We start from the raw sequence: 13,391 nt of genomic DNA, 5'->3' as shown, positions 1-13,391 counted from the left end.
GATTTGAAATATTAAATTACCCCTAACCTATTTACAGTGTCCAAAACACCCTTTTTAATCCATTTCCTTTTATGCAAAAATCAAATGAATTATAATATTCCTCGAACCGTTTTATAACAGTGCTAAATATTACATGTAATTTATTAAGCCAAGTCTCATATTTTACAAAGTGAATGGGTGGCCTAGCAATTTACAAGTCAGAGAAGAAATCAAAGAAGCAGAAAGAAAATTAAGAAAAAAGAGCTAAACTACTGGTGGACTGGGCTCTAGGTCAACCGTGGGAGCCCAGCCCACCTCGCCACCTCCTCCTTCCTACTGCTCATCAGGAGCGCCGTGGAGGCGTGCGCCCCGTCCATGGACGCGGATGACCACGCGGCATCCATCCCGTGGCCCCCTGATGCAGATAAGGTCGCCCTCGTCCCCCTGTGAACCCTAGCCGCCCACTTCATCTCCACCTCGCGTCGCTCTCTTCTCCTCGCATGCGCCCGAAGCACCGTCGCCACTAGCTGCAGCATCGCCGTGGCCACCGACCTCCCCGTCGGCCAAGACTTCGCCAGGAGCTCCGCCCGCTTCCTCTGCTTCGTCTACAAGGGCCAGATCGAGCCCATCCTCGATGCATCGCCGGACCGCGCCGATCCCCTCCGCCAGCGTTCGCCTCGGCCACGGCTTCGATCCACCGTCGTTCGAACCTCCCGGAACCACCTGCTCTCGCCGTTGCCACCACTGTGAGACCCAGCTCCTCCTCCCTTTCCCTGTATCGATCCGGTCCTCTAGAGCTCGTCGTTTGTCCGCGTACCATCGTAGGCCGCCGTCACCGCCGTGCCCGACGCCGTCGGAGCTCGTGCTCGCTGCGCCACAGTCCGCGCTCGCGCGCCTCTGGCCGCGTTAGGCCTTGCTGGCTCGCGCCCGCCGCTCCCTGGCCGCGCCCAGGCGCGCCGCCATAGTCGTCCGCGTCCCTGCCGCTGCTCTGCTGCTGCTTGTACTGCTGCTCCTCGCGCGCGGACGTTCGCCCGGGCGCCGCCCCTGTCCCGCTAGCTGCCATGATGGTTGCTGCTGCTTACTACTGAATATTGATGAGGCTGCTATGCTGCTGCTTCTCGCATGCCGCTGACGCTTGCCGGCTGCTGATCTACTAGCAGACACCACTGCCGTTTTGATGTTGCTGATATGCCGCTGCTACTCTTTTGCTGTTGCTACTCATTTTGCTACTGCTGCTCTTCTTGCTGCCACTGTTGGTTGCTCCAGCGCTAGCCTCGCATGTGGCCGTGGCCATGGCTGAACACACATGGGTTGTGCGTGTATGTGCACATCCGTGGTGCTGCTTGCGCCTCTGGCCGACCCTATGCAAATTACTTCAGGGGATAATTACTAGTTAGATTAGCTACTAGCCTATGGCAGGTGGACCCCCCTTCCTCTAAATATCCTCTGAAAAAAATGCTAAAATATGTGTGGATGACACTTGGGTCCCACTGGTCCCATTGACCAGTTAAACTGCTGACTGGGATAACCCAGTCAATGACATGCGGGTCCCCCGGGCCCTTTGACTAGTCAACAGTCTCAGTTGACTGCTGACTAGGCAGTCAACTAGACCCCACCTGTCAGCCTCTTACCCACTGTTGGGTACACTTCCTTGTGTACCCGTAGCATTTTAGGTATTTTACTTTTTGATTTATTAGTAAATCCAAAAATTCCAGAAATTGTCTAAATCTTCGAAAAATCATATAAAATAATCCGTAGCTCGGATGAAAATGTTTTCTACATGAGAGTTGCTCAGAAAAATCCAACGAATCCGAATACGCTATCCATTCACCTGTCACATGCCCCTAGTATGCTGAACATGGAACTTTCCCCTGCGGTCATCTGTCTCACACAGGCCCGGAACCGGGAACACCTTCCCAGTTGAATTCCCCCTTCACCTATAATGTCTAGGACCGCGTTAGAACACGTCTAGCTATGTCTTCTATCCTGTTATGCACTTGCTTGCTATGTATTTACTGTTTCTCCCCCCTCTTCTCTTCGGTAGACCACGTGGCGGCTGTCGATGCCGCTGTGATTGACTACGTCACCGACGACCCCTCGTTCTTGTCTGAGCAACCAGGCAAGCCCCCCTTTTGATCATCCCGATATCGCCCATTTCATTCTCTCATGCTTGCATTAGATTTTGCTATTGTTATTGTTTGCTCCTATTCTGATGCATAGCCTGCTTTTGTAACCTGCTCATTGTTATCTACCTGCTTATCCTAAACTGCTTAGTATAGGTTAGTTAGTGATCCATCAGTGACCCCCATCTTGTCCTTGTTGCCCCTGCTTCATCATCGAAGACCCGTTCAACGGGATCGAAGACCAGAGCCCGATACCTCACATCACATCACGCCCCTTTTGTTGCTCGACTCTGCAAGGTTACCATCGAGTGTCGAGGGTGGACCTTCATACATCACTCCTGATGAGATCTCTGTAGTGTAGCTATTCGTTCATGGTCATCGAGGGTGATTTCCTCCTTAACCACTTTCGATACGGCTCTGTCGTGCAACCCCTCAAGTGTGAACCTCGGGGGTGGTTCCTCTTACGTTCACCTTGATGATTACATCGAGTGGAATTCACCGGGGTGATTCCTCGAGTTTTCCCCTTGATGTTTGGACACACAGTTACTATGGTTACTATGTCTTTACACTGACCCATGTTACTAAAGACGGGTCGACCCTGAGGGGTACCCGAGCGAGCTTAATTGCGAGTGATGTGGAGACGGGTTGACCTGGAGGGTGCCCGCGAGATAATTACGAGGCGTGGCCGGACATTCCTAGCCCTTGCCGCAAGTCCTCGAGACGGGGCAACGGGGTCACATCTTTCGTGAGTCTCTACTTGTTATCGCGCGTTCCTAGTACACTACGATTTGGATATTTGATCCGAGGGGCCTCTGGCCTGATAGCATTAACCATCACGTGGGCATAGTATGGGTGTTCTGCGTCGTATACATCAGCCGAAGCTTAATAGACGTCAGGGACTGAGCGGCGCGCGCCGGGTTGGACTGGTAAGCTCCTGCCTTTTTAGGGAGGTAGCTAGGTCTGCTCACCTGCCGCCCACGCAACGTGCAGGAGTTCCCAGGGAGATGGCCCATGACCCCTGGGGGCATAGGTTTAGTCCGGCGTGCTGGCCTCTCTATTAAGCCTAGGTCGGGTTGCGGCGTATTGTTTGGCCGAGGCCGGGCATGACCCAGAAAAGTGTGTCCGGCCGGAGTTAATCGAGCGTGGTGGGTAAGTTGGTGCACCCCTGCAGGGAAGAAAACATCTATCGATAGCCTGTCCTACGGTAACAGACACTTGGAGTTGTATCCCGATTGATACAACTAGAACTGGATGGTGATGAGAATTGGATTGTGATGATAACTGGATAGTATGGCTCTGGGATTTTTTTCTCGCAGGGAGTCGAGAAAGGATCTCCGGCCGAGGTTGATAACACTACTACTACTTTACTTTATGCTACTCTACTCCCTCCTGTTGCTGCGAGATGGTGGTTTCCAAAAGATGCTAGTTTTTGATAGGACTAGGCCTTCTCTCTTTTCTGGCATTTCTGCAGCCCAGTCCATATATACAGCCTTCCTTTGATAATGTTGCATATGTAGTGTAGATCCTTACTTGCGAGTACTTTGGATGAGTACTCGCGGTTGCTTTGCTCCCCATTTTCCCTCTTTCTTCTTCTTTCCGGTTGATGCAACCAGATGTCGGAGCCCAGGAGCCAGATGCCACCGCCGATGCCTACTACTACGTGGAGACCGACGATGACCAGGAGTAGTTAGGAGGCTCCCATGCAAGAAGCCTTGCCTTTTCGTTCGTAGATGCTTTTGTGCTAGCCTTCTTAAGGCAAACTTGTCTAACTCATGTCTGTACTCAGATATTGTTGCTTCCGCTGACTCTTGTGTTTTCGAGCTTATGTATTCGAGCCCTCGAGGCCCCTAGCTTGTAATATAAAGCTTGTATTATTTTAATTTGTGTCTAGAGTTGTGTTGTGATATCTTCCCGTGAGTCCTTGATCTTGATCATACACATTTGCGTGCATGATTAGTGTACGATTGAATCGAGGGCGTCACAAGTTGGTACCAGAGCCGACTGCCTGTAGGTAGCCCCCTTTCCGACTCCTTGGCCGAAGTTGAGTCTAGTCACTGAAAAACTTTTACTAACATTGGTTGTGTGGCTTACGGGCCCACGTCGCCATTGGGTGGTATTAGGATCTTTTATTCCTCGTCTATACTCTGGGACTCTGATCTCTTGTCTATTCGGGTTAAACATTTTACTAAGTCAGACATTAGGATCTCGTACCCACTTTCTCCCGGAGAGCCCCTTCAGTCCAGATGATCGCTTGCTGCTTTAGAAGATTTCGAAGATACTCCCCGATGTTTCCCCGAAACCCTTGTGCCCTTTGCCGTTGCAATTCCATACCACCGATAAATCCTTATGAGTAACTACCTACGTTGTCGTTCATACCTTCATCCTCAGTTGCTCTTGTTATTACAAGATGCCTTGAATTACTCTCTGTTGTCCTAAGAATCCATTGAGCCTACTGCCTTGCAGTTCTTTGCCACATGAATACCCCTGCAGATAATTACTCGCGCTTGCCGAGTATCTGTTCGTCCACAGTTGTTCACTGTTTCACAAAATTCTTTGGAATATTATCCGATCTTCCGAAAATCCTTAGAAACCTACTACTCTTGCTCCTCCTTGTATGCTTGCATTGTGGATGCTTTCCATATGTCTGGCAATATTCAGTAGTATCATTTGTCATATTTCATTTTGAGCATTTGATTCGATATGTTTGTGAATGCTTGCAATCATCAATCAAAGTTAGAATTCTTCCCTTCGGCTCAGACGTCACCCCTGACATGAGCTGGTGTTCGACAAATCAAACCTTGATTGATTGTCGATCTATGTCTATTCAACTAACCTGTCTTTGATCAGGGCCTCTGCTTCTGATCCACCATTTTGGAAATCATATTTTCTTTGCATTTGAGCTTTGAATTAGTCAGTTGTTTCTATAATCTGATATCCTTGCATTATTTCTTCTTCTGGGTGAGTATCGATGCTCACATCAGATCCCTTGTGGACCACCAGATCCTTTGTTGGGTTTTATCCGACAGCGTCCTTCTTATTTAGTAACATTGTGAGCTTTTCCTCGGATACATAATGCCTTTGGTAAATTGTATCCTCTGCTTCCTCAATCATGCTCTACTTTCGAGCTTGAGTTATTTACTCGTGAAGTTTGTGGTCTATGTTCATAAGATGCCCCAGTGGGTTGAATCTACGCCTTGCCTAATCCGTGTGAACCGGAAGGTTATGCGGGTTATATCTACTAGCGTTTCTTCGGATAACATATCAACGCTACAACTTCTTCGAATGCGAGAAGTGAATGGAAGGTTGTGCATTGATGAAGTGGGAGTCGACCTTGAACCTTTGTGTTCACGCCCATGGACCCGATGTGGAACTTATCATGGAAGCTTCTTGTTATGATAATAATGATCCCCTTGTGATAAGTTCATCTTGTATCTATATTGGTCCTTTGCAACCGTGGTTCTCACCATGATTGTTCTTCTTTGGTCCCATTTCTTGGACAAGTTGAAGTACTTGTCTTCTACAGATCATTGCACCTATCCAACCTTTACTTTGATCTACCATCGAGTGTTACACTCTGGTATCTCAAGAATATCACTGAACTGCATAACTTCTTATGGGTTCTTCATCAACTGTTATTTCTCACCGATTTCAATTTTCCTGGGTTCTGAGTTGTCGTCAACCGAGAACACTGATAAGTAAATCACTTCCGCACTCCGATTCAATAACTCTAAATAATCTTCATTGCTTATGAGTTTGTTAATCCTTCAAGTCATTCCTAGCCTGATCGGCTATATCATTATCGTGCAACTTTTTAACTGTGCTACCTGGTCCTTCCCGAAGCACAACTTTTCGACGATGACTGAAGCTTACGTCGATCTTCCTCATCTTATCATTCCACCTTGAACAACAAGCTTGAATCCGAGCTTATGTCGTATCCGTGGTTCCAATAGCCTTCGCTTCATCATTCCTTTTGCTTGATGTCGTTGCTGCTCGATGGTATCTTCTTAGAGCCTCTCGACAAAATTTGTCGTGAATCACCATCAATATACTGCCTTATTCTAAGATATCAATTGAATTCTTGAGGAGAAATACCATCCTTGCCCGTCGATGATTTGTGTTGTCATCGACACCATCCTTGACTTCCTACCAATACAGACTTGGTCATGTTTTGGTTATATCTTACATTCCTTGACATTCTTGGAATTGTTCCTTTGTACTTCTTGTGACCTTCAGATTCAATCTTGCTTGAAACACCATGTTACTGTTACCTCGAAGCATGACTGTGTTACTCCAAACATCAACAAAAACATTGGGAGTGCAATGCTAACTGTTCTTGATCAATTATCCAAACACCGTTGTATAGGTAAACCTCATAAGTTCCTTGCCCCTTTATCTAAACGGTTTAATACTTGGAGTCCAATCATGCTCTGCCTTTCCTTGGGAAAGTTATACTCTAATACTTGGGTATAAACATCTTTCCTTTCCATTGGTCTGATTATCATAATAATCACATTTTCCTTTCCATTGTTTTGTTTCACCTTTCTTGTAATCTAACTTGTCTGAGCAGAAATAAATCCCTGCTTAGGTAAGCACCTCGATGTACAACTCTGTCAGTAAGACCCTGTTACTATTGTTGATGACATTCCGGTAACCACCGATGGACGAGAACTTTGCCTATTGGTCCGCCTCGTCCTAACGAGCAGGAAAATGGTTCTCTTTGTCCCTCGCCCTTGGTACCGACGTCGTTGCCAACATAACTGACAGGTTGTCATCTGACATGCCTTGCTATCATCTGTGCAAGATGTCAACGCCTTTCCTACCTTTAACCCACATGGTGGGCCCATAACCCATAGTTCCACAGGATCGAAACCTAACTCTCCTGTACACCCTTGTTTCTAAGGTTATTTCTCACGCTTGGCTTCATATGAAAATCCTGAGCCGCCTTCCGAGAGGCGATCTATTATGGTATCAGACGCAATACTTATTACCATTACTCTGAACCACTTTCACCCCTTGTTTCAAGCAACAAACGATTGTCTACCAGGTTGAAGCTTCTTATTGCACCTCACCTTGCTCTCGATGACTTTCTTGAATTTCAACTCGAGAGATGCCTCTATGCCACGTTCACTCACGTAGTCCCCACGTACCTATCTTGTGTTGAGCTCCGTCCTTCCTGAGTCATTCCCCCTTACTCCACCCCTTAAATCTCGGGACGAGATTTCTTGTAGTGGAGGAGAATTGTGATGCCCGGATAATTAAGCTACAGTAATCCCATGTTAATGGTGCCGAGTCATCGCAATTACTGTTGCTAATCTTACTTTGTTTCAAACACGAATCAAATTCAACTTCCAAAACAAATCAAATTCTTATTCCTTCAAACGGCAACACAAAAATGTTCGCTGGGTTACAAAGTTTCACTAATTAATTTTCCTGAAGGAACCAACATTATTTGAAATATTAAATTACCCCTAACCTATTTACAGTGTCCAAAACACCCTTTTTAATCCATTTCCTTTTATGCAAAAATCAAATGAATTCTAATATTCCTCGAACCGTTTTATAACAGTGCTAAATATTACATGTAGTTTATTAAGCCAAGTCTCATATTTTACAAAGTGAATGGGTGGCCTAGCAATTTACAAGTCAGAGAAGAAATCAAAGAAGCAGAAAGAAAATTAAGAAAAAAGAGCTAAACTAATGGTGGACTGGGCTCTAGGTCAACCGTGGGAGCCCAGCCCACCTCGCCACCTCCTCCTTCCTACTTTCCTACTGCTCATCAGGAGTGCCGTGGAGGCGCGCGCCACGTCCATGGCTGCGGATGACCACGCGGCATCCATCCCGTGGCCCCCTGATGCAGATAAGGTCGCCCTCGTCCCCCTGTGAACCCTAGCCGCCCACTTCATCTCCACCTCGCGTCGCTCTCTTCTCCTCGCGTGCGCCCGAAGCACCGTCGCCACTAGCTGCTGCATCGCTATGGCCACCGACCTCCCCGTCGGCCAAGACTTCGCCAGGAGCTCCGCCCGCTTCCTCTGCTTCGTCTACAAGGGCCAGATCGAGCCCATCCTCGATGCATCGCCGGACCGCGCCGATCCCCTCCGTCAGCGTTCGCCTCGGCCACGGCTTCGATCCACCGTCGTTCGAACCTCCCGGAACCACCTGCTCTCGCCGTTGCCACCACTGTGAGACCCAGCTCCTCCTCCCTTTCCCTGTATCGATCCGGTCCTCTAGAGCAACCTCGTCGTTTGTCCGCGTACCACCGTAGGCCGCCGTCACCGCCGTGCCCGACGCCGTCGGAGCTCGTGCTCGCTGCGCCACAGTCCGCGCTCGCGCGCCTCTGGCCGCGTTAGGCCTTGCTGGCTCGCGCCCGCCGCTCCCTGGCCGCGCCAAGGCGCGCCGCCATAGTCGTCCGCGTCCCTGCCGCTGCTCTGCTGCTGCTTGTACTGCTGCTCCTCGCGCGCGGACGTTCGCCCGGGCGCCGCCCCTGTCCCGCTAGCTGCCGTGATGGTTGCTGCTGCTTACTACTGAATATTGATGAGGCTGCTATGCTGCTGCTTCTCGCATGCCGCTGACGCTTTCCGGCTGCTGATCTACTAGCAGACACCACTGCCGTTTTGATGTTGCTTTTGCTGTTGCTACTCATTTTGCTACTGCTGCTCTTCTTGCTGCCACTGTTGGTTGCTCCAGCGCTAGCCTCGCATGTGGCCGTGGCCATGGCTGAACACACATGGGTTGTGCGTGTATGTGCACATCCGTGGTGCTGCTTGCGCCTCTGGCCGACCCTATGCAAATTACTTCAGGGGATAATTATTAGTTAGATTAGCTACTAGCCTATGGCAGGTGGACCCCCCTCCTCTAAATATCCTCTGAAAAAATGCTAAAATATGTGTGGATGACACTTGGGTCCCACTGGTCCCATTGACCAGTTAAACTGTTGACTGAGATAACCCAGTCAATGACATGCGGGTCCCCCGGGCCCTTTGACTAGTCAACAGTCTCAGTTGACTGCTGACTAGGCAGACAACTAGACCCCACCTGTCAGCCTCTTACACACTGTTGGGTACACTTCCTTGTGTACCCGTAGCATTTTAGGTATTTTACTTTTTGATTTATTAGTAAATCCAGAAATTCCAGAAATTGTCTAAATCTTCGAAAAATCATATAAAATAATCCGTAGCTCGGATGAAAATGTTTTCTACATGAGAGTTGCTCAGAAAAATCCAACGAATCCGAATACGCTATCCATTCATCTGTCACATGCCCCTAGCATGCTGAACATGGAACTTTCCCCCTGCGGTCATCTGTCTGACACAGGTCCGGAACCGGGAACACCTTCCCAGTTGAATTCCCCCTTCACCTATAACGTCTAGGACCGCATTAGAACACGTCTAGCTATGCCTTTTATCCTGTTATGCACTTGCTTGCTATGTATTTACTGTTTCTCCCCCCTCTTCTCTTCGGTAGAGCACGTGGCGGCTGTCGATGCCGTTGTGATCGACTACGTCACCGACGACCCCTCGTTCTTGTCTGAGCAACCAGGCAAGCCCCCCTTTTGATCATCCCGATATCGTCCATTCCATTCTCTCATGCTTGCATTAGATTTTGCTATTGTTATTGTTTGCTCCTATTCTGATGCATAGCCTGCTTTTGTAACCTGCTCATTGTTACCTACCTGCTTATCCTAAACTGCTTAGTATAGGTTGGTTAGTGATCCATCAGTGACCCCCACCTTGTCCTTGTTGCCCCTGCTTCATCATCGAAGACCCGTTCAACGGGATCGAAGACCAGAGCCCCACACCTCACATCACATCACACCCCTTTTGTTGCTCGACTCTGCAGGGTTACCATCGAGTGCCGAGGGTGGACCCTCATACATCACTCCTGATGAGATCTCTGTAGTGTAGCTATTCGTTCGTGGTCATCGAGGGTGATTTCCTCCTTAACCACTTTCGATACGGCTCTGTCGTGCAACCCCTCAAGTGTGAACCTCGGGGGTGGTTCCTCTTACGTTCACCTTGATGATTACATCGAGTGGAATTCACCGGGGTGATTCCTCGGGTTTTCCCCTTAATGTTTGGACACAAAGTTACTATGGTTACTATGTCTTTACATTGAACCATGTTACTAAAGACGGTTCGACCCTGAGGGGTACCCGCGCGAGCTTAATTGCGAGTGATGTGGAGACGGGTTGACCTGGAGGGTGCCCGCGAGATAATTACGAGGCGTGGCCGGACATTCCTAGCCCTTGCCGCAAGTCCTCGAGACGGGGCAACGGGGTCACATCTTTCGTGAGTCTCTGCTTGTTACCGCGCGTTCCTAATCCACTACGATTTGGATATTTGATCCGAAGGGCCTCTGGCCTGATAGCACTAACCATCACGTGGGCATAGTATGGGCGTTCTGAGTCGTATACATCAGCCGAAGCTTAATAGACGTCAGGGACTGAGCGGCGCGCGCCGGGTTGGACTGGTAAGCTCCTGCCTTTTTAGGGAGGTAGCTAGGTCTGCTCACCGTCCGCCCACGCAACGTGCAGGAGTTCCCGGGGAGATGGCCCATGACCCCTGGGGGCATAGGTTTAGTCCGGCGTGCTGGCCTCTCTATTAAGCCTAGGTCGGGTTGCGGCGTATTGTTTGGCCGAGGCCGGGCATGACCCAGGAAAGTGTGTCCGGCCGGAGTTAATCGAGCGTGGTGGGTAAGTTGGTGCACCCCTGCAGGGAAGAAAACATCTATCGATAGCCTGTCCTACGGTAACAGACACCTGGAGTTGTATCCCGATCGATACAACTAGAACTGAATGGTGATGAGAATTGGATTGTGATGATAACTGGATAGTATGGCTCTGGGATTTCTTTCTCGCAGGGAGTCGAGAAAGGATCTCCGGCCGAGGTTGATAACACTACTACTACTTTACTTTATTCTACTCTACTCCCTCCTGTTGCTGTGAGATGGTGGTTTCCAAAAGATGCTAGTTTTTGATAGGACTAGGCCTTCTCTCTTTTCTGGCATTTCTGCAGCCCAGTCCACATATATGGCCTTCCTTTGATAATGTTGCATATGTAGTGTAGATCCTTGCTTGCGAGTACTTTGGATGAGTACTCACGGTTGCTTTGCTCCCCCTTTTCCCTCTTTCTTCTTCTTTCCGGTTGATGCAACCAGATGTCGGAGCCCAGGAGCCAGATGCCACCGCCGATGCCTACTACTACGTGGAGACCGACGATGACCAGGAGTAGTTAGGAGGCTCCCAGGCAAGAGGCCTTGCCTTTTCGTTCGTAGATGCTTTTGTGCTAGCCTTCTTAAGGCAAACTTGTCTAACTCATGTCTGTACTCAGATATTGTTGCTTCCGCTGACTCTTGTGTTTTCGAGCTTATGTATTCGAGCCCTCGAGGCCCCTAGCTTGTAATATAAAGCTTGTATTATTTTAATTTGTGTCTAGAGTTGTGTTGTGATATCTTCCCGTGAGTCCTTGATCTTGATCATACACATTTGCGTGCATGATTAGTGTACGATTGAATCGAGGGCGTCACAGCCGGCGACCGTTCGACGTGCGTATGACAGGTGGGACCGCCCGCTCGTGCGCATTGATGTGGGCGGGTGGGAGGTAGGTGGCCGCCTGCCACGCGGCCCCGACGCGGACGAGGCACGCGTGTGTTTGGTGTCCGTCGCGACCCAAACCCGGCGCAAGTTTGCGCTTGAAATGGGTCGGCCTGAACACAAAACGGACAAGATGGGTCCGAGACGTCGCACGCTGGGCCGCCTCCTTTGTCCGTTTTACCCCAAACGAACGGGGTCGGACATGATAGAATCGCACGGTGGAATTGGCCTTACATATGAACTAGAGCAGCAGGATGAGTGAAGCTGCGCGATGGATAAGAGATGGTCTGCATGTTCCCTTTAAACCGGTGGTGCCGGTTGCTGTTGGTGACCTGCTAAAAATAAATGAGCTGCTATTGTCAGTCTGGTGGGCAAGCCTCCATATATTCAATGCCTGGCCTGCCTTGCGAGCCATCTACTGCATCTGTCGGATGCAAATCGCAGCTATACAGATGCTATATAGGAAGATGGAAAGAGTGCGGCCTCGCAGAGGCCGAGCGTCAGGTAGCTCGTTATCTACCTTGTGGGAATATACTTTTTTTTGCATCGAATTTAGGACTTTATTCAGAATAAAAGGAGTCGATTACAATCTGCCCGTAGGCTAGTTCGGAGGAAGTCTGGGCTAACAGCTAGCCAACTGTCCGTCCCATCAAGCGTACAGACACGCTGAGCACAAAGATGGGCCGGCACATTCAAATCCCTACCGACATGTTGAACCGAAAAAGAGATAAAATGCGGCACTATGTCCAATAATTCTTGAAAGATGGGCGATGCAATCGATCTGGGATTGCCTCGCGAGTTCCAGAGCTCGACCAAATGAAGACAATCGACCTCCATTATCACATGTGAGTAGCCTCGGAGCTGGGCAAAAATTACCCCCTCCCGAAAAGCCAGCAGCTCGGCGATGAAAGGATCCGAGACTCCCGGCAATGGTTTGCACCAAGCTCCTAGGAAAGCAAGATGGGAGCGTGCCACTCCCCCTGCCCTCCCATTCGGCTGGCCGTCGAACACTGATCCATCAGTGTTGATGATGATCCATCCCGCGTCCGGGGGGTGCCAACGCTGCCCCGGTGTCCGAGTGCGTCGATTTGGTATGTCGAGAATGGATAGTGTTTCCTGCACCCACTTCATGGCCATGGCAGGATCGAACCCCTCCTAATCATGTGTCCACTTGTTCCTGGAGGTCCAAATGGAATGCATGATAGTAATGATTTTGCATCGTGCATCATCATAGAGCTGTTGGTCTAGCGTGATGTCACGAGCCCAAGAATCTTGGTGCAGCGCTGGTAGGTGTAGATCAGAGCGATCGCGAGCTGCCGCCCAAAACAAGCTTGCATGCGTGCAGGTCATCAGTGCATGCATTAGGTCTTCGTCTGCAGCCTGACAAAGATCACACCGGCTCATCGTTTTGATGTGCCTGTAGTGTAGAGTCACAGAATCCGGAAGAATCCCCCGAAGAACTCTCCACCAAAATACTCTAATCTTTGGTAGCACATTGAGCTTCCAAAGTCCAGTCCACAACTGTTTGTTATTCAGTGATGTCTCCGTTACCGTCCCTTCCTCTGGAGAACTGAGCTCGTTACGAGTCATGAGAGATCGGTATGCCGATTTGACAGAATAGTGTCCTGACCTTTCCAAAGCCCATGCCAAAGTATCCTCTCCGCCCGCCACCCTCAATGGAATATTCAGTATTGCTCTCG

This window comes from Triticum dicoccoides, chromosome 2A, assembly GCF_002162155.2.
Source record: "Triticum dicoccoides isolate Atlit2015 ecotype Zavitan chromosome 2A, WEW_v2.0, whole genome shotgun sequence".
Taxonomy (NCBI): Eukaryota; Viridiplantae; Streptophyta; class Magnoliopsida; order Poales; family Poaceae; genus Triticum; species Triticum dicoccoides.
Note: the sequence above shows the minus strand (reverse complement) of the source record.